This window comes from Neophocaena asiaeorientalis, unplaced genomic scaffold (assembly GCF_003031525.2).
Source record: "Neophocaena asiaeorientalis asiaeorientalis breed wild unplaced genomic scaffold, Neophocaena_asiaeorientalis_V1.1 scaffold747, whole genome shotgun sequence".
Lineage (NCBI taxonomy): Eukaryota > Metazoa > Chordata > Mammalia > Artiodactyla > Phocoenidae > Neophocaena > Neophocaena asiaeorientalis.
Window position 1 is genome coordinate 144636 of NW_020172132.1, and position 21556 is coordinate 166191.

The 21556-nt window shown below is 39.1% G+C and overlaps 1 long non-coding RNA gene, 1 other non-coding gene and 1 pseudogene across 2 annotated transcripts in view; 1 reads left to right on the forward strand and 2 right to left on the reverse strand.

The window, feature by feature from the left end:
- Nucleotides 1–18018, reverse strand: part of LOC112404123 (uncharacterized) — a 56238-nt gene extending 38220 nt beyond the window's left edge. The window contains exons 1-2 of the long non-coding RNA XR_003004049.1: nucleotides 17872–18018; nucleotides 16869–17000 (exon numbers count right to left, since the gene is read on the reverse strand). This is a non-coding gene — a long non-coding RNA (uncharacterized LOC112404123). The remainder of the gene's footprint in view (nucleotides 1–16868; nucleotides 17001–17871) is intronic.
- Nucleotides 6484–6590, forward strand: LOC112404153 (U6 spliceosomal RNA). The gene has a single exon (XR_003004052.1). It is a non-coding gene; the product is annotated as a U6 spliceosomal RNA (small nuclear RNA).
- Nucleotides 18019–20573: 2555 nt separating the features above from the next.
- LOC112404130 (40S ribosomal protein S4, X isoform-like) lies at nucleotides 20574–21214 on the reverse strand (annotated as a pseudogene).
- Between the last annotated feature and the right edge of the window lie 342 nt (nucleotides 21215–21556).

Consider the following 21556-nt stretch of genomic DNA (forward strand, 5'->3'; position numbering starts at 1 on the left):
GTAAGGATCGTTGTACAGCAAATAGGACATACTGTTCATGCAGAAACCTCAGAGTCAACTTCAGACTTTTGAACCCCATTTGCATTCAGTTTTAATAACTATGAGATCTTAGGCAAGAATTTTTGAACCATAATCTCATCTTAGCTTTAACCCTTCATCCGGCTACTGTGGAGAGTAAATTAGATTACACAGTCAAAGCATAAATGCCTGGAACATAATAAGATTCAATTAATGTTAATACTGATATTAATATTATAGCTAGCCAAGTGTCTGGCACATGGTAGGTATTCAACATGGTAGGTAATTGTTTTTAATATATTTATTAATAATAGATTTTTTAAATTTGAGTGATATCACAAGTAGAAATGAGGATGCTGGGCATGAGTGTCTGCCCCACACAGTAAATGGGGTCTTGGCATAACTCTGAATAAAAATAGTTGGATCGGGCTTCCCTGGTGGGGCAGTGGTTGAGAATCCGCCTGCCAATGCAGGGGACATAGGTTCCATCCCTAGTCCGGGAAGATCCCACACACCACGGAGCAACTAAGCCCATGCACCACAACTACTGAGCCTGTGCTCTAGAGCCCGTGAGCCACAACTACTGAAGCCCGCGCACCTAGAGCCCGTGCTCTGCAACAACAGAAGCCACCGCAATGAGAAGCCCGCGCACCGCAACGAAGAGTAGCCCCCGCTCACCACAACTAGAGAAAGCCCTTGCGCAGCAAAGAAGACCCAACGCGGCCAAAAATAAATTAATTAATTTTTTTTAAAAGTTGGATCTTTGGGCCACATATAACATAGTTAATAAGGTTCAGCTGTTATTTAATCCCTTCAGTAGCAATTGCATTCACAGTGCTGTAAATGGCTGTTTGCATCGGGTTATCGTCAAGAAAATCCTTCCAAACACTTTTAATCCCATCAGCGGAGAGCTCTCAAACTTTACTCATCCAGCAAAGTATGATTAGGTGATTCAAGGTGGACTTGAAATCAGTAAAATAGAGAGGAAAATTCAACACCTTAAGAACATAGATACAATCTATTTTGTTTTCCTTCTTTCTCTCCACCTTCAAAACTATATAAAGGGGGAAATAGTATTCAGTGGTTCAGAGTAAAGACAAGCCAGCCATCAGACTTCACAACTGCTCCCCTTCCGGGTGGTTGTCACCTACTGAGTCCTACTTGGTCACTCACTCTCATTTACTTGTACCTCTAGTCCTGGCTCACTTGCCCTCCTTTCTATCTCTACTCCTGTCATCATGCTTGGTGATTTCAAATGCCTTGGACTTGTCAGGTCTCTGACTTCCACCTGCCCCTCAGCCATCATTTCCATTGTCATACCCTAACCCTCATCATCTAAAGAATTGAACCCAATCTCAAAGCTTGATTTCAAGCTTCATACTCCTGGAGCATACTCCAACTCTTAGCCTTTCAGCTCATTTACTCCCATTCTAGCAATTCTCTGATCCCGGCAGAGCCTGCAAGCTATTGATCTGACCACTTCTCCATCCATCACACGCTTCTTGCCATCATTCCCTTGTTACCTACCTTAGATTCTATGGTCCATTATATACACTCCCTTGCAACCATACTAAAACCTCTGCCCAGCTTTTTCTGCATAATCACCTGCAAAGTGTCAACCTTAGTTCAGTGCAAGATTCTGTGCTCTACGTGCCTGCAGCCCATAAGCTGAGGATTGCTAGAGAAAGCCGCACACCTCTGCCCATTGGTTTCCCTTTGAATGAATGACTAAAAATTCTCTAGTGGGCAGTCATCTCAACCAGTCGTGCTATATTTGCTAGTGAATTCTCTCTCTCTCCAGAGACTGTTTCCCACCTTAATCTCCCTTCCTAAGCCTCCACCTTCTACCCCACTCATTCTTAATTCACTGAGAAAAACCAGCCAGCAGATGAGCAATCCTTCACTCTCCCACCAGCATATCTACCAATCTCCATGCATCTGTACCCACCTAACCTGCCTTCTCTGCTGTTACAGTGGACAATGCATACCAGCTCCTATGAGAGGTAAATATCTCCTCTTGTGCTTAATATCCCACATGCTCTCGCCTTCTCAACAACTTTCTCCGGCAATACTTTCTTTTTCTCCTGTATCATCAATCTCACTCTCTTTACTGGATCACTCCCATCGGCATACACTTATGCCTTAATAACCCCAATCTTTCCCTTGACTCCCACATGCCTCTCAAGTACCACCCGATTTCTCTGCTTCCGTTCAAAGCAAAAATCCTTGAAAGAATTATGTACAGCGGTATTTCCACTGTCTCAACCACCATTCTCTCTTCAACCTGCTTCAGTCAGGTTTTGGTCTTCATCCCTTCATTGAAACTATTCTTAAGTAAGTCACCCATGACTTTTAATATTGCCATTTGCAATAGTCCCTTCTCTGTCCTTGACTTACCAAACTTCTCAAGAGCAACGGACACACTTTTTAAATATCAAACTTATTGATGTATAATTTACAGATAATAAAAGGTACACATCTTAAGTGTACAGTTTAATGAATTCTGACAAATATATACATCTCTGTAGCAACCACTACCACAATTAAGATATAGAACATGTCCCTCACCCCCAAAGGTACCCTTATGCCCCTTCCAATCAATCCCCACAACCACCCTCATCCTAGACAACCACTGATACACTTTCTGTTTTTATACTTTAAAGTTTTCCGAGAGTTTTCTATTAATGGGATTGTATATTTTCTTTTTTTCTGACTTATTTTGCTCAGCAAGTTTCTGAGATTTATCTATGTTATTTCATCTATCAGTGGTTCATTCCTTTTTATTAGTGAGCAGTATGGAAGCCATCTACCTGTTGACAGACATTTGAGATGCTTCCAGTTTGGGGTTTCTACAAAGAAAACTGCCATGAACATTCACGTACCAGTCTTTGTGTGGACATGTATTTTCATTTCACTTGGATAAATACTTTGGGTTGAACTGCTGGGTCATAAAGTGGATCTTTAAATTTATGAGAAATGCCAAGTTGGTTCCAAAGTGGTTGTACCATTTTACATTCTCCTTTTACCAACCATCAGAGTTCCAGTCACTTCACACCTCACCATACTTGTCGTCGTCCATCTTTTTTAGTCATTCTAATAGATGTTTTGTGATATCTCATTGTGGTTATAATTTTCATTTCCCTGATGACTAATGATGTTTAACATCTCATGTGCTCATGGGCCATTTGCATATATTTTATGTAAAGTGTTTGTTTAAATCTTTTGCTTATTTTTTACGGGCTGTTTTCTTATTACTGAGATACAAGAGTTCTCTATATTCTAGATAAGTCCTGGGTCACTTACATGTATTGTAAAATTTTTTCCCCACTTTACAGCTTGTCTTTCATTTTTTAAATGGTGCTCAAGAGAGCAGATTTTAATTTCGATGAAGTTCATTTTACGAATTTATTTCTCTTAATGATTCATGCTTTTGTGTCCTATCTAAGAATTATTTGCTGACTCCAAAATCTCAAAGATTATGTTCTGGTTTTAGCTAGAAGTTGTGTAGTTTAAATGTTTACATTTTGGTCCATGATTTATTTTGAGTTAATCTTTATGTATGGTGTGAGGTAAAGGTTGAAATTCTTCCTTTCTATAAAAATACCGTGCTGTTCCAGCACCGTTTGTTGAAAAGACTGTCATTTCTTCATTTAATTACCTTCTCTCTCTAGTCAAAATCAGTTGACGATACATGCCTGGGTCTACTTATGAACTCTATTCTGTTCCAAGGACTTGATCAGAGGCTTCCCTCTTTTCTTCTGTCTATACCTTCTCCTTCCATCAGAGATTAGTAGGTGTTAATTAGAAAACATGAGTGGGAGCAGAAGTGGGTAGAAGTAAGTGATGGAGAGGAAAAAGAATAATAATGTGTTAGAATGATCAGCATGGACAGAGTCCTGTAAGTGAGAGAGAATATGATACATGGAAACTGAGTGAGTACACCCTCAGTCTAGAACGTAAAGGAGGAAAAAGAAGCATGAGACAAGGCAAGGGAAAGTTTAAGAACAGTCTCGTAGGCCATGCCAAGTTTGTACTTAAACCTGAGAGCAATGGGGAATTGACGTAATCAGATGTGTGTAAAACATAATATTTATTGGTTGTATATAATAAATAAGTTTGCAGTCTTTAAAATAAAGTTTGTGAAGAATATTTTGCCACTTCAGAAAATTCACATTGTTTCATTTGAAAATTAAGATCTGTATGAACTACGTAAAATTTATATTTTAATATGAGCATTTAAAAAAGACTAAAAGAAAAGTGTACCGACTGGTTAATAGCAGTTATTTTTGAGTATTAAGATTGCAGATGGCTTCATTTTCTTCTTTTTACTTTTCTGTAGTTTTAAATTTTTTACAATTAGTCTGTATTAAATCCGTAGTAAGATATTTTTAAAAGCATACTAGAGTATGTGTCTTATTTTTAGAAGCGGTACAAAATTACTGTTAAGAAAGATTATGCTGAGTGACATGACCATTGTGGCAGAGTAGGAGACACCACCCTCCAGCCCCTGACAAAGACCAACAATTAGACAGCTATTCACAAACAAAAATGGCTCTGAGGGAGTTCAGAGTCCACTTAAGAAACTTCAGCAACACAGTAGAACAAAACACCCGAGAATAACCACACAAAAAAGGAAGAACAGAATCATGTTGCCTGCATCATCCCACCCCCCAGGTGAACCCTGCTCAGCATCAGGAGGGAGCTCCGCAGCTTGAAGAGCTCCCCTCGCTGGGAAAGGGAGAGTGAGAGCTTTATCAGCTGCTTAGGGCACTGCACAAGGGGCTCACATTGGTCTCACCCCACCCAGAAACTGAAAAGGCTGAGACATATAGACATAGCTAGGGACAAGGAAGAAAAGCAGGGCTATCAGTATTAGCCACATAGCGGAGCGACCGTGGTTCCCAGTGACCTGCTCTGCAGAGGACACCAGCAGCTTTTGCCACTGAAGAAACCAATGCCCAGCAGAGCCAGCATGGACCCCCTACAGAGTCCACCATTGAGACTTCCTCCAAAGGTTTTCCTGATCACAGATGCCAGCCACCTGAGCATCCATCCTCGACTTCCCTCACCCCTACAGCCGGGATCCATACTGGCAGCCAGCCCCAGCCTCTGTGGCTATATGAATACAAGATGCCAGCCTAGACCCTGGCAGCAGACCCCTCCACACACTCTGTGCACATCTGGGGCTAGCTAGCCCCTCTAGCTGTGTACCTGCACACGCTTGGCCTGACTTCCATCACTAGTCTCCACTGCTATGTGCACACCCTTGAGGAGATTCTGCAGGCACAGGAGTGAATGCCAATAGCCAGGGGCCCTACAGTGGCTTGTGGGCCTGGATCCAGCCCTGTCTCCTGACACTGGCCTGTCCTGTTCGACTCACCTGCAGCTAGACCCTCCACCTATGCACTTGCCTGTCCCCAGGCCAACTCCTATTGCTGGCCTCCACAGCTATGCTGTGCCCATAGGGAGACCCTGTAGCCACAGAGTGGACACTGACAGCCAGGGCCCGTGCAGCTGCCAATGCACCCACAGTTGGCCCTGGCACCTTGCTGCTGACCCTGGCCACCACCACTATGTGCTTCTCTGTACCTGGTCCATGCCACTACAAGGCATCTGTACCCAGCCCCCACAGACAAGTGTCTGCACATCACCAGCTCTGGCCACCACCACTGCCTGCCCTGGTCCCTAGCCACTGGAACTGGAGGCACCAATGAGGACACTAACAGGCCCTGCAGCCACTGCAGACCCTTGCAGTCCTCGTCTAGGACCATGCAGTTGTTGATGTCATGGACCCTAGTAGCCCAAGCTGATGAGACATCATAACCCCTGGACATGGACCATCACAAGTCCCCACATGTGTGGACCTAGAGTCACAACATGCTCCAGCATGCTGTAGAGGTCTTTCCTTGCCAAGGTCAGTCCATAAAATCTGAAAGGGACTGTTTCTTCACATACAAGGCTAGAGAGATCACAAAGAGTCATGGAACCATGACACCACTGAAGGAACACAGTAAACTTCCAGTAACCTCAAGAAAATGAAGATACATGAATGCCTGATAAAGAATTCAAAATAATTGTTCTCGAGATGCTCAGAGAGCTACAAGAGAACACAGATAAACAATTTAAGAAAATCAGGAAAACAATATGAAACAAAATGAGGAGTTCAAGAAAGAGAAAACACAAGAAAGAACTAAACAGAAATTTTGGAGATGAAAAACACAGTGACTGACCTGAAGAATTCAACAGAGAAGTTCAATAGCCGACTGGATAAGCAGAAGAAAGCATCAATCAATAATTCAAAGACAGATCATTTGAAATTATCCAGTCAGAGGAACAAAAAGAAAAAAATTAAAAGGAATGAAAAGAAGCCTACAGAACGTATGGGGCATCCTTAAAAGAAACAATTGATGCATTATTAGAGTCCCAGAAGGGGAAGAGAGGAAGAAAGGGAAAGAAAACTTACTTGTGCTCACTTTGGCAGCACATATACTAAAATTGGAATGATACAGAGAAGATTAGCATGGCCCCTGCGCAAGGATGGCACACAAATTTGTGAAGCGTTCCACATTTTCTGAATTGGGAGATTGAGATTGGCATATATACACTAATATGTATAAAATAGATAAGTAATAAGAACCTGATATATTAAATAAATAAATTTAAAAATTCAAAGAAAAATAAAATAAACTGAGAGAACAAGGCAAAAAAAAAAAAAGAAAACTTACTTAAAGAATAATGGCTGAGAACTTCCCAAAACAGGAGGGAATTAGACATCCAAGTTCATGAAGCTAACTGGTCACCCCAAAATTTCAACCCCAAATGATTTCCCCAAGATATATTATAATACTACTGTCTAAAATCAAAGACAAAGAGAGAATCTGGAGAGCAGCAAGAGAATAGAAGCTTGTGACTTACAAGGGAATCCCCATAGAGCTATCAGCTGCTTTCTCAGCAAAAACATTATAGGCTGCAAAAGAGTGGGATGATACATTCAAAGTGCTGAAAGAAAAAAACCTGCCAGCCAAGAATACACTACCCAGCAAAGTCGTCCTTCAGAAATAAAGAAAAGATAAAGACTCTCAGACACACAGAAGCTGAGGGAGTTCACCATAACTACACCTTCCTTACAAGAAATGTGGAAAGGAGTTCTTCAAGCTGAAATGAAAGAATGCTAATTAGTAACATGAAAATATATATGAAAATACAAAACACACTAGAAAAATATATAATCAAACTCAGAATACTCCAATACTGTAACATGGTGGGTGCCAATATTAAACTCCAGCATAAAGGTAAAAGGACAGAAGTATTAAAAATAGCTATAGCTACAATAATCTGTTAATGGATACACAGCATAAGAACATGTAAATTGTGACATAAAAATAATAAGATGTGGAGGAGGGAATAAAAGGGTAGAGTTTTTACATGCAATTGAAATTAAGTTGTTATCACTTAACATAGACTCTTAAACCTGTCTATAAGAAGTTTCACGTAGGGACTTCCCTGGTGGTCCAGCAGTTAAGATTCCGTGCTACCAATGCAGGGGACCCAGGTTCGACCCCTGGTCAGGGAACTAGATCCTGCATGCTGCAGCTAAGAGCCCGCATGCCACAACTAAAGATTCCACACGCCTCAACTAAAAGGATCCTGCAAGCTGCAATGAAGATCCCGTCCCCTGCAATGAAGATCCCACATGCCCCAACTAAAGACCCAGTGCAGCCAAATAAATATTTTTTTAAAAATTAAAAAAAAAAAAGAAGTTTCACGTAAGCATAAGGGTAGTCACAAAACCAAATCTATAATAGGTAAAGACACACTAAAAAGCAGGAAATTAAAGTACACCACTACTGAAAATCCTCAATGCACAAAGGAAAACAGCAAGAGGTGAAGAAAGGAACAAAAGAACTATGGAACAGCCAGAAAACAATTAACAAGGTGACATTAATAAGTCCTTATTGACCAATGATTAATTTAAGCGTAAATGGATTAAATTGTCCAACCAAAGTATACAGAGTGACTGAATGGATAAAAAAACAAGACCCAACTACATGCTGTCTACCAGAGACTCACTGTGACTTTAAGGACACATTCAGGGTCAAAGTGAAGGAATCAAAAAAGATATTTGATGTAAATGGAAACCAAAAGAGAGCAGGGGTAGCTACACTTACATCAGACAAAATAGACTTTAAGTCAAAAACCATATTAAGAGACAAAGAAGGTCATTATAAAATGATAAAGAGGTCAATGTATCAAGAGGATATAACAATTATAAATATATAGGTATGCAACATTGGTGCTCCTAACTATATTAAGGATACACCAACAGATACAAGGGAGGAATAGACAACAATAAAATTACGGTGGGAAAATTAAATATCCAGTTTTCAGCAAAGGACAGATCATCGAGACAGAAAATTGATACAGAAACACTGGACTTGAATTATATTTTAGACCAAGTGGATCTAGCAGAAATATATAGAGTATTCCATCCAAAAGCAGCAGAAGACACATTCCTAAGCGCACATGTCACATTCTCTAGGATAGATTGTATGTTAGGCCACAGATACAAGGGAGAAATAGACAACAATAAAATTATGGTGGGAAAATTAAATATCCAGTTTTCAGCAAAGGACAGATCATCGAGACAGAAAATTGATACAGAAACACTGGACTTGAATTATATTTTAGACCAAGTGGATCTAGCAGAAATATATAGAGTATTCCATCCAAAAGCAGCAGAAGACACATTCCTAAGCGCACATGTCACATTCTCTAGGATAGATTGTATGTTAGGCCACAAAACAAGACTTATCAATTTTAAAAAGATTGAAATCATACCAAGTACCTTTTCCAACCACAATGGTATGAAATTAGAAATCAACAAAAAGAGAAAAGCTTGACAATCCATAAAAATGTGGTTGTTCACTCCTGAACAACTAATGGGTCAAAGAAGAAATCAAAAGGGAAATCAAAAAATATCTTCAAACAAATGAAAATGGAAACAACATACCAAAACATATGAGATACAGCAAAAATTGTTCAGGTGGGAAGTGTATAGCAATAAATGTGTATATTAAGAAAAAAGAAAGATCTCAAATAAACAACCTAACTTTACATCTCAAGGAACTAGAAAAAGAAAAAACTAAGCCCAGAGTCAATTATTAACAGAAAATAAGGAAATAACAAAGATCTGGGCAGAAATAGAGAATGTAACAAAACGGTTTTATGAAAAGTTAAGTAAAATTGAAAACTTCAACTAGACTTACTAAGAAAAAAAAGAGGGCTCAAATAAATAATATTATAAATGAAAGAGGGGACATTACAACCAATACACAGAAACCCAAAGGATTATAAAAGACAACTATGAACAATTATATGTCAACGAATTGGACAAACCTAGAAAAAATGGATTAATTCCTAGAACTTACAACCTACCAAAACTGACTCAGGAAGAAAACAGGAAACCTGAACAGACCAATAATGAATAAGGAGAGTGAATTGCTAAACAAAAACCTCCCAACATAGAAAAGCCCATAACAAGATGGTTTCATGGATTAATCCTACCAAACATTTAAAGAGGAATTAATATCAATCCCTCTCAAACTCTTCCAAAAAGTTAAAGAGGTGGGAACACTCCCAAACTCATTTTATAAGGTCAGCATTACTCTGTTACCAAAGCCAGATAATATCACTACAAGAAAAGAAAACGTTGATCAATATCAACAGGTCAATATCCCTGATACATACAGATGCGAAAAATCTCAACAAAATACTAGCAAACCAAATTCAATAGCACATTAAAAGGATCATACATCATGAGCAAGTGAGATTTATCTCTGGGATGCAAGGATGGTTCAACACATGCAAATTAATAATGTGAATCACATGATCATCTCAATAGATGCAGAAAAAGCATTTGACAAAAGTCAACATAGTTTCATGACAAAAACTCTCAACAAAGTGGGTACAGAAGGAACATACCTAAACATAATAAAGGCAATATATGGCAAGTCCACAGCTAACATCATACTCAACAGTGAAAGGTAGAAAGCTTCCCTCTAAGATCAGGAACAAGACAAGGGTGCCCACTATTACTGTTCCTATTTAGCATGGTACTAGAAGTCCTAGCCAGAGCAATTAGGCAAGTAGAAGAAATAAAAGGCATCCAAATCAGAAAAGAAGAAGTAAAACTGTCTTGGTTTGCTGACGACATAATCCTGTATATAGAAAATCCTAAAGGCACCATAAAAAAAACATTAGAGGGAACTCCCTGGTAGTCTAGTGGTTAGGACTTAGTGCTTTCACTGCAGGGGCCTGGGTTCAATCCCTGGTCAGGGAACTAAGATCCTGCAAACTGCATGGTGCAGCCAAAAAGAAATAGAAACAAATGAGTCCAGTAAAGTTACAGGATACAAAATCAATATACAAAAATCAGTTGCATTTCTGTACACTAACTATCTGAAAAAGAAATAAAACAATCCCATTTACAATAGTATCGAAAAGAATAAACTACTTAGGAATAAATTTAACCAGGAAGTAAAAACTGTAAGACACTGATGAAAGACATTGAAGATGACACAAATAAATGCACAGATATTTCATGTTCATGAACTGGGAGAGTTGACATTGTTAAAATGTTTATACTACCCAAAGCCATCTAAGGACAGACTGCAAACTCCATCAAAGTTGTATTTTTTACAGAAATAGAAAAAACAACCCTAAAATTCATAAGTAACTACAAAAGACCCCCAATAGACAAAGCAATCTTGAGAAAGAACAAAGGTGAAGACATCACACTTCCTGATTTCAAGGCAATTACTTCATGATACAGGCATAAAAAAAGACACAAAGACCAATGGAATAGAATGGAGAGCCCAGAAATAAATACACAGTCATCCAATATTTGACAAGGGATCCAAGAATACTCAATGGGTAAAGGACAGTCTCTTCAATAAATGGTGATGGGAAAACTGGATAATCACATGCAAATGAATGAAAATTGATGCCCTATCTAATACCACTCACAAAAATTATCTCGAAATGGATTAAGAGCTTAAATGTAATACCTAAAACCATAAAATTCCTAGAAGAAAACATAGATAAAAATCTCCTTGATACTGGTCTTAGCAAGGCTTTTTTGATATGACACTAAAAACACAAGCAGCAAAGGAAAGAAATCAATAAGTGGGAGTACATCAAAGTAAAAAGCTCTGCACAGCAAAAGAAACAATGAACAAGATGAAAGGCAACCTATGGAATAGGAGAAAATATTTGCAAACCATCTCTCTGACAGGAAGTTAATATCTAAAATATAAAAGGAGCTCATATAACTCAATAGCAAAATTAAAAACTCACAGATAATCCTATTAAAAAATGAGCAACGGGCCTGAATAGATATTTTTCCAAATAAGACAAACAAACGACCAACAGGCACATGAAAATGTGCTCAACATCATTAATCATCAGAGAAATGCAAATCCAAACCACAGTGAGATGTCACCTCACACCTGTCAGAATGGTCATTATCAGAAAAGATAAGAGATAGCATGTGTTGGCAAGGATGTGAAGAAAGGGAACCCTTGTGCATTGTTGATGAAATGTCAATTGGTACAACCACTGTGGAAAGCAGTATGGAGTTTCCTCAAAAAATTAAAAATACAACTACCATACGATCCAGCAATTCCACTTCTGCGTAGAAATCCAAAGGAAATGAAATCACTATTCTGTGTTACCGCATCATTATTCACAATAGCCAAGACATGGAAACAACCTAAGTGTCTATAAATGGATGAATCTAGATTTAGATATAGATAGATATAGATATACATGGTGGAGTGTTTATTCAGCCTTTAAAAAAGGGAACTCTTGCCATTCTTGACAACATAAATGGACTTTGAGGGCATTATGCTAAATAGAATAAGTAGAGAAAGACAAATGCTATATGATCTCACTTATAGTAAACTCTAAAATAGCTGAACTCATAGAAGCAAAGAGTAGAAGTATGCTTACCAGGGGCTGGGAATGGGGGAAGAGGAGATGTTGGCCAAAGGGTACAAACTTCAAATTATAAGAGGAATAAGTTTGGGGGGGTGGCTAATGTACAGTATGGTGACTATAGTTAACAACATTGTATTGTACACTTGAAAGTTGCTATAAGGTTAGGTTTTAAACGTTCTCACAATAACAACAATGGTATTTATGTGAGGTGAAGGATGTGCTAACTAACCTTACTGTGGTAAACATTTTGCCGTATATACATGTATCATCGCACTGTGCCCCTTAAACTTATACCATATTATATGTCAACTATATCTCAATAAAGCTGGGTGGGGGGAGAAAAATTAAGCTGTAAATTTCTTGCATTACAAAGTTTGAGTCTTACGGTTCTGTTTATTTCTAGTTCTGAGCTCAGTGTTTCGTAGATCTTAGGCACAGTAGATGAAGAAATACAACTTTATGGGATCTCAATCTGTTGGTAAAAAGCAGCATTTCTGAATTTAAAGAAACATTCCCTAAGGGACATACAAATCACAACACCCATGTCTGGTTTAAACCAATGTAGACTGCTGGGCATACTTCTCACCAAATCATGCTTTTGAAATATTTATTTATACTTTCTCTGCTTTGAATAAATGGCTGTAAATGAATGAGAGAACATTTTGATATGATCTGATCACTTAGGATAAATATTCTACTTACATAAATACAAATTGCTGTTATTATTTCTGCACCTCACTCTCGAGGCCTGAGCCAGCTTTTTAATTTTACATATAAATTTGCACACGAGCTGGTTAGCCAAATGGATAAAGCAAAGGCAGTGAGCCAGGAAAATCTGCATCTGGACTCTCTGTAGGACTCTGGGAAAGTGCTGTCTTGCAGACTCAGAGGCAAATTTATTTGTGTAGTACAGATGGTTGCCTCAGACAGTTTGCAACACAAATTGCTATTATAGTGTGTCATTCTCATTAATTTAGAATCATATCAGTTTTGTCCCAGTTACAAATGGATAAAAAGTCTGTTGATTTCAAACTTTCAATTATATACACATATATATAAGTATAATAATATATATACATGTATGTATGTAGATATCTTAAAATATATCTACTTTAACTCAGGAGGTAAGATAAGGATATGTGAATGATTCTAACCCAAGTGTCTGCCTCCCTTATTTATTTATTTGTTTGTTTGTTTTTGGCTGCGCTGGGTCTTCGTTGCTGTGCGTGGGCTTTCTCTGGTTGCGGCGAGCAGGGGCTTCTCCTCGCTGCGGTGCGCGGGCTTCCCATTGTGGTGGCTTCTCTCGTTGCAGAGCACAGGCTCTAGGCGCACGGGCCTCAGTAGTTGTGCCACGTGGGCTCAGTAGTTGTGGCTCACGGGCTCTAGAGTGCAGGCTCAGTAGTTGTGGCACACGGGCTTAGTTGCCCCGCGGCACCTGGGATCTTCCTGGACCAGGGCTCGAACCCACGGCCCCTGCATTGGCAGGCAGATTCTTAACCACTGTGCCACCAAGGAGGTCCCTTTTTTTTTTTAATTTATTTTTTAAATTGAGGTATGGTCAATTTCCAATGTTGTGTTAATTTCTGCTGTACAGCAAAGTGATTCAGTTATACATATATATACATTCTTTTTTATATTCTTTTCCATTACAGTTTATCCCAGGATATTGAGTATAGTTCCCTGTGCTGTATATACAGTAGGACCTTGTTGTTTATCCGTTCTATATATACTAGTTTGCACCTGCTAGTGCCTCCCTTTCTTGAGGGAGCACTTTCCTCTAGCACATTTAGGGATTGGTATTAGGTTGGTTCCTGTCAGTCCTTGTAACATCTGCTACCTACTCCTCTCTTCTGTTTTCTGCTCATTTTATATCTGATCATTACTCAGATTAACTTCTCCTGATATGAAGCTGTTATATAGCCAAGAGGGTCTCTATGGAATCGTGCTTATGTGGATTCCGTTTGATGGAGAAGATCACGGGAAGCTCCTTAGAGGTACTTTCTCTTGAGCCAAGTCTTGTAGGATGCAAGGGAATAAGCTAGACAAGTGAAGATACTTTCCAGGGAGGGGACAGCATGATGTACTTATTCATTCAGGCGAAAGGGTGAATTTGGAGCTGAAAGGCAACATTGATCACCAGCACAGTATACCCCCAGACACCTGAATTGTTTGGCTTGGGTGGAGTTAAGAGATGAGCCTGCAGAAGTGACAAGGTCATGAAGGGACTAGAGTATGTAACGAATATGATTACGGATATACAGGCACTGTTTGCAGAATTTAGTGTGGTCGACAACTATTTCCCTTTACTTTTTGATTACTTTTTTTCTGCCTGAGTTGAACCCACCTCAGTCTTTCTGGCATGGGTGATCTAGCAGTCTAGTTCTGTCTCACCTAGTTAGCAGTGTTCTTGAGAGTATTATTAAAAGCCCTATGGCTTGTCTAACATTCTCCCAGCCTCTTTTCCCAACAACTGCCTGATTTGCTTCCTATTTCTAAAATTAAACCAATAAGAGTGAGAATTTAGATAATTCATCTCCTCTCTAGCAGAGCCTTCCATGACAGACCATATCATGAGCTACTAGCCTGACTTTGGACTGGCTGCCCTTAGGTGAGGCCCCAGCCTCGGTGGTGGTAGGAGGGGTGGATGGGCTAAAGATGCAGAAATCACATAGTACAGAATGTGCTACCAAAGGCTGTTCCCTCAGCAGGAATTGTGAGCCGGGCCTGTCCCCTTTGACCAGGCCCTGGGTGTGGCAGGCACTGTACTGGCATGGGATCAAGGCCCAGCTCCATCACTCACTAGCTATGCTGCCTTGAATACGTGACTTAATCTCACAGAGCAACTGGACCCAGATTCTTTAAACTGAGAATGAAAAATACTTAACTTGCAGAGTGAATATGAGCTTTGGAAATAAATATATATAAAGTATCTGCTTCATAGCCAGTGCTCAGTAAATGGTGATACACACACACCAAACTTCACTTTTCTAATTTTTAAGAAGCACATCATGTTTAACCCAGTTTATAGATGATGCTTTTCCTAATCACTGCATTTATCATTGAACATTTTAAGTTTTTTCCAATTTCAACTTTATAATTTAATGCTGTGGTAAACATCATCATGAATATAGTTTTATCTTTTGAATTATTTTAAGATAAATCCTTATGATATGCTTCATTAGAACAGAGGGTATGAATTTCTATGGATTTTTAATGTATATTGTCAAATAGGGATTCAAAATGAATTAAAGAATAATTCTTAAAAACGTTGAGCTTAAAAATTATCTTGGGGCTTCCCTGGTGGCGCAGTGGTTGAGAGTCTGCCTGCTGATGCAGGGGACACGGGTTTGTGCCCCGGTCCGGGAAGATCCCACATGCCGCGGAGCGGCTGGGCCCGTGAGCCATGGCCGCTGAGCCTGCGCGTCCGGAGCCTGTGCTCCGCAACGGGAGAGGCCACAACAGTGAGAGGTCCGCGTACCGCAAAAAAAAAAAAAAAAAAAAATTACCTTGGAGACACACCTACGTAAATATTACACTTGCTGTTTTATCTTTTTTCTTATTTGTAGATGTAAGTGGTATTTTATTGCTGTTTAGATTTGTGTTACTATGATTACCAATATTAGATTTAAAACTGTTTATTAGTTGATTTTCCTTTTGTGTAATTGGACTGTTCATGTACTTTACTGATGAGGTTTACAAAGTGTATATATTATATGCATATACTTATACACACACAAATATATATACACACATATTAATCTCATTTATGATACTCATTATATATTAAATTTTTATGTGTAATTTCACATATTTATAGATTTTCCACTTTGCCATACTATTTGAAATTTCTGTTTTTATATCAGTGCTAGATTTAAAATGCATTCTAATATATGGAATGAATAGCCCCTTTTCCTTACTTTCTTTTCTCTCCTTTTTGTTCTTTTTTTTTTTTTTTTTTTTGATTATTTACCATCATCAAGACGGTTGCTTAGTGGGACTTCCCTGGTGGCACAGTGGTTAAGAATCCGCCTCCCAATGCAGGGTACACGGGTTTGAGCCCTAGTCCAGGGAGATCCCACATGCCACAGAGCAACGAAGCCCATGCACCACAACTACTGAGCCTGCGTTCTACAGCCTGCAAGCCACAACTACTGAGCCTGTGTCCCACAGCTACTGAAGCCTGCATGCCTAGAGCCTGTGCTCCGCAACAAGAGAAGCCACCTCAATGAGAAGCCCGCGCACCACAACGAAGAGTAGCCCCAGCTCAACACAGCTAGAGAAAGCCCACATGCAGCAATGAAGACCAAATGCAGCTAAAAATAAATAAATAAATTTATAAATTAAAAAAAAAAAAGATGGTTGCTTAGTAAGACTAGTAAAGTGAGAGAAAATAAAATCCCTGACATCATGACTGGTAAAGAGAAAGTCAGGGAGAAAGTAGAAAATTGTTGGAATAAAAAAGGATATAACAAGTACACCAGGGATTTTTAAAATAAAACAATATTGTGGACAACTTTCTGCCATTAAGTTAGAAAACACAGATAATTTCCTGCAAACACAAATGTTACTAACTAAAACTGACTTAAGGAAAAATGGAAAATTTCAATGTATCTAAAACCATGAAAGGAATTGAATTAGGAGTTTACAGTCTACGATCAGCAGAGTAGATATAGATACATAAGTAAAAAGCCAACGAACTTATATGTAGCTTCTGAGTCACAGTGTTAGTTTCTAAACCCTAACGTGATGATGTTAAAAGGAGTGATTTGGGGGGAGGTGATTACGTCATGAGGGTGGGCCCTCATGAATGGAATTAGTGTCCTTATATAAAAGGTCCCAGAGAGATCCCTTACCTCTTTCTCTGTGTGAGGATACAGCAAAAAAAGATGGCCATCTACAAACCAGGAAGTGAATGTCTTCCATGTCTGTCTCATCAGACAATGAATCTGCCGGAGCCTTGATCCTGGACTTCCCAGCCTCCAGAACTGTCAGAAATAAATGTTTGTTCTTTATAAGCCAACCAGTTTATGGTATTTTTGTCATAACAGCGCAAATGAACTAAAACACCTGAACATGTGCTTATTTGCTTAATGGTTAATCTAGGGTTCTTTCTCTGTCTCTAACAATAGAAGATTTATCTAGATTAGTGTTTAATACTATTCATGTTATACTCCATTCTATGCACTGAAAGTTTGTCTTTCCCAAATTCATATGTTGAAGCTCTAATCCCCACTGTGATGATATTTGGAGGTAGGGCCTTTGGGAAGTAATTAGGTCATGAGGATGGAGCTCTCATGAATGAGATTAGTGCTCTTATAAAAAGAAACATGAGAGAGATTATCTCTCTCTGCCATGAGAGGATACAGCAAAAAGGTGGCCATTGTAAACCAGGAAGAAGGCTCTCACCAAGAACTTGACCATGCTGACAAGTTGGACTTCCAGCCTCCAGAACCATGAGAAATACATGTTTGTTGCTTAAGCCACACAGTCTATGGTATTCTGTTCTAGCAGCCTGAACAGATAAAGACATTCTACCATACTAATATGAGAATGTAAAATCCAATCCTTCTTATGAATATCCATACTCTAAAATATATTTACACTTCTATAATTAAAATATTCAAGAAATTCATCTGGAGAAGGGTATTCAAGATCTAGCTTAGACATTGTATAATTTATATATTGAGGGTTTTTCTTACTGTTCTATTGAAATATGCTCCACGATGCTTCCAGTTGGAAGAAATAGAAAAATCAACCAAGCGCATTTGACTCAAACACTAAAAAACTGACCAGCTGGCATTTACACAAAGTCCAGAGATGGGTCAGCCTCCAGGGTTGGTTGTTTGAGCAACTCACTTGTGTCATCAAGAACATAGGTTCTTTCTATCTCTTTGCTCTGTAACCACAGGGTTTGTATCATTCTACGACTGGTGACTCGTCCCCCTCTGGGTTGTAGGACAGCTGCTGGTTACAGTAAGGCCCGCTGACTTCTTTATTTACATCCAGCAGTTGAGAGAAATTGCCTCTCCCTAAGAAAACAAATGGAAAGTCTTTATCTTCAGCCTTTGGGGGCCAGTTTACATCCCCTCACACACAGGTAGGACTAGGTCCTTGAAATAATCCCTGGCTTCCTGACCAGAGCCCATCAATGGAGCTCAGCTCACTTCCTCAAAGCTCATTGCTGCCACACAATGGGAAGGGAGAAGGAATGTTGAGGAAACAAGCATGCCATCCACTACAAAAGATCTGCTCAGGAAACACTCATGCTTTTGCTGAAGTGACACTTGATTGCACGTTCATTTGGGAGTTTGCTATACAAAAGGAATTACAGTGTTTCTTCCAATTAGAGTCCAAGGTAGATCCTGCAAAGGTCAAGTGCAGGTCAGAAATACTGTTAGATTTCAGGCAATTTATAAAGTATCAAGGCTCCAACCTCAATAAAACGCCTAAACTGATTTTTTTCAACCTAATTGGAAAAACATGTCAGTTGTCAGATAAACCATTTAAAGCTAAAGGTGCAGCTAAGTATTAAGGGCAATGAATATAACCAAAGACATGCAAGAGAGATTCTTTCAATCCAGGCAAGACCATTCCCCTGACAATCTAAGGCTGCCTTACACCACAGCGTTGGCTTATAACCACTAAGATATAACATCCATTAGAAAGCATCAATGCTCTTTATCTGTAGGAAGCTTATTTATCAGTGTGATAGCATCTACATATATAGAACACACTATTTTCTCTTTAAAATTTGTATGAAGTCACACATGCACATTGTAACAAAACTCAATCAGCATCAATAAATAGTAAAAAACCAAATGTAAGTTTCTTTCTCACTTAATTTCTCCAGAGTGCCCTTCCCTAAAGGTTTATCAGTTTCTTGTATGTCCTTCCCCAGATATTCTATATACGTGACAACATATACATCCTTTTAAAAAGTATGAATGGGAACACATGCTACGTGCAGTTCCATCCCCTGCCGAGTTTCATTTAACGGTATGTTCGTACATACAGAGGGACCTAAATCTTGAATAGCTGCCTGAGTATATACGCCATGGCTCTAAAGCAGAGGTGAGAGCAGCACTGAGCTCAGGTGAAGAATGGGGTAGGAAGGAGTCATCCAATGCTCAGGCAGGGAAGACGCAGTTACTAACAGGAGGTCTGGAGGAAAGCACCGCAGCACCTGAAGTGAGGGGGGAAACCTGCCAACGAGGGGCAGAAGTGATGCAGACAAAGGAGGCTGGGGTCTCACAAATTACCTGAGGTTGAGTTTTAGTCTTTCAACCAGTTAGAGACAAACCAAAGAATTTTACCATGTGTCTGAAGACAAAGAGTTCTTCATTCAATCAATCAAGATTTTTTTTTTCTATTTGTGTACGTGGTTTTTGAATGGGCTATTTTTTTTTTAATATCTGGGGAAAACCGTAATTCGAAAAGATACAGGGACTTCCCTGGCAGTCCAGTGGTTAAGATTCCATGCTTCCGACGCAGGGGGTGCAGGTTTAATCCCTGGTCGGGGAACTAAGTTCCCGCATGCCGCGCGGTGGGGCCAAAAAAAAAGATACATGCACCCCAATGTTCACTGAATGGGCTATTTTTGAGTAAATGCCTTACATCCCAGGGTATTCCTTCAGCTGGAGTATCCCTGTATTTGAGATTCTCTAATTCACCACTAGATGGACCTATTTGATATTTTGTCTTCCAAGAAAGAGAATGGTTTTTTTATTCAGTGAGGTCTTCCTAGCAAGGATTTAGGCCACTGACCTTAACACAAGATTTATTTGAGTTTTTAAAAAAATAATTTATTTATACAAAATAATGAATAAACTGTACTCATATACTTAAGTGATGTTACTAAAAACAAATACCTTTACATTAAACCTCCTGGCTTAAGAAATAAAACACAGCCCAATAAATCTTTTAAGCCCACCATGCCCCCTCTCTGAGCTTCTCCCTCCCCTTTTCATCCCTATGAAACCAGCATTCTGAATTATAAATTACTAGCTACTTTAAAAAAGTTTTATTACATATCCCTAACTAATATAATATTTAATTTTTACAGGTCTTGAAACTTATATAAAGAATTCATATGCATTTTTTAACGTTTCTCTCACTCATCTTTCTATTTCTGAGATTCCCCCATCTTGATATGCACATTTCTAGTGCATTTTTTAAAACTGCTCTATGATATTGTGTGGTATAAATGGATTAAAATTCATTTACCCATTTTATTGATTGGGGACTTGCTCTTATTTTCATTCAGCGCTATGATTTTAAGATTCTCATTTTCATTCATGCAGCTAAAACTTAGATAGATTAAACGTTCTTGCTGTGTAGTCTAATAATTCCAATATCAATCTTGGGAGGCTGACACTTTAGTTTCTTATATTTTTTTCTGCTGACTTTTGTTTATTTGGGCTTGTTTCTTCATGTGTTTTAGTAATTTTTTTTTTTTAATTGTGAGTGCATGTTCCTTTGGTGGTAATTCTCTGAAAATAATGTTTTGTTTCTGTTTTCTCCTCCCTGCTAATACATCTTTAATTAGCCAAAGAAGCTCTCTACTTCTCTCCTCTGGAAATCATCCCACCCATTGCTCTGTTGTCTTTGTCTCTGTCTTCAGCAATACTGAGGCAAGTACTCTTTCTTCGGTGCAGGGAAATGCATCGTTTGCTGTTTTCTCCAATGATGAATATGTTGGGAAAGCCTGGTGGCAAAGCTATTGCCGTTGGCTTCCTACACATGACTCAGGTCAAGAGTCAGGTTCTCTCTCTTTCTGTGTGTGTGTGTGTGTGTGTGTGTTGGTGATACCATCAATCTGTCCCAGGTTAGCACTCCCCATCAATGTACATGGGTTAGCAGAACTTGATGAAATGGCTAATTGATTTGGCCAAGGTCCAAATCAATCCAGAAGATGTCCATCTGGATGGTGCCCACAAAGATCTTCCTCACTTCACAGAGCTTATACTTGGCCTCCTCGGGCACAATCTGATGAACAACTTGGGTCACAGATCAGATGGAAATTCCCACTCTTGTCAATGTTGATGACACCCATGAAACTGGCAGGGTAGCTTATATCAGCGTGCAGCCTGCCCTCCATCTTAAGGAACCATGGTGTGCAGATCTTCTTTACTTTCTCTCCTGTACTGACACACTTGAGTTCCTTCCTTTGTAAAATGATGAGAAGGCCCAGTTGATACATGAACGGCAAAAACATCAGTTAGGATGTCCAGCATCGAGTGATTTGGAACAGCTGTGTACTTCAGGACTGTAGGTCATGACTATCCTAGGCATAGGAAGAGCTGAAATCAATGTTTCACATGAATTACACAGGGAAGATTTGACCCACTAGTGCCAGGCATCTGGTATTCAGACCATGTAGGTAGCATGAATTATGTCCCCAAATCAGCACGAGTGTGAGCTTACTTTCTTTTCTTTCTTTTTCTTTCTTTCTTTTTCTTTCTTTCTTTCTTTCTTTCTTTCTTTCTTTCCTTCCTTCCACATTTCCTTCGTTCTTTCCTTCTTTCTCTCTTTCTTTCTCTTT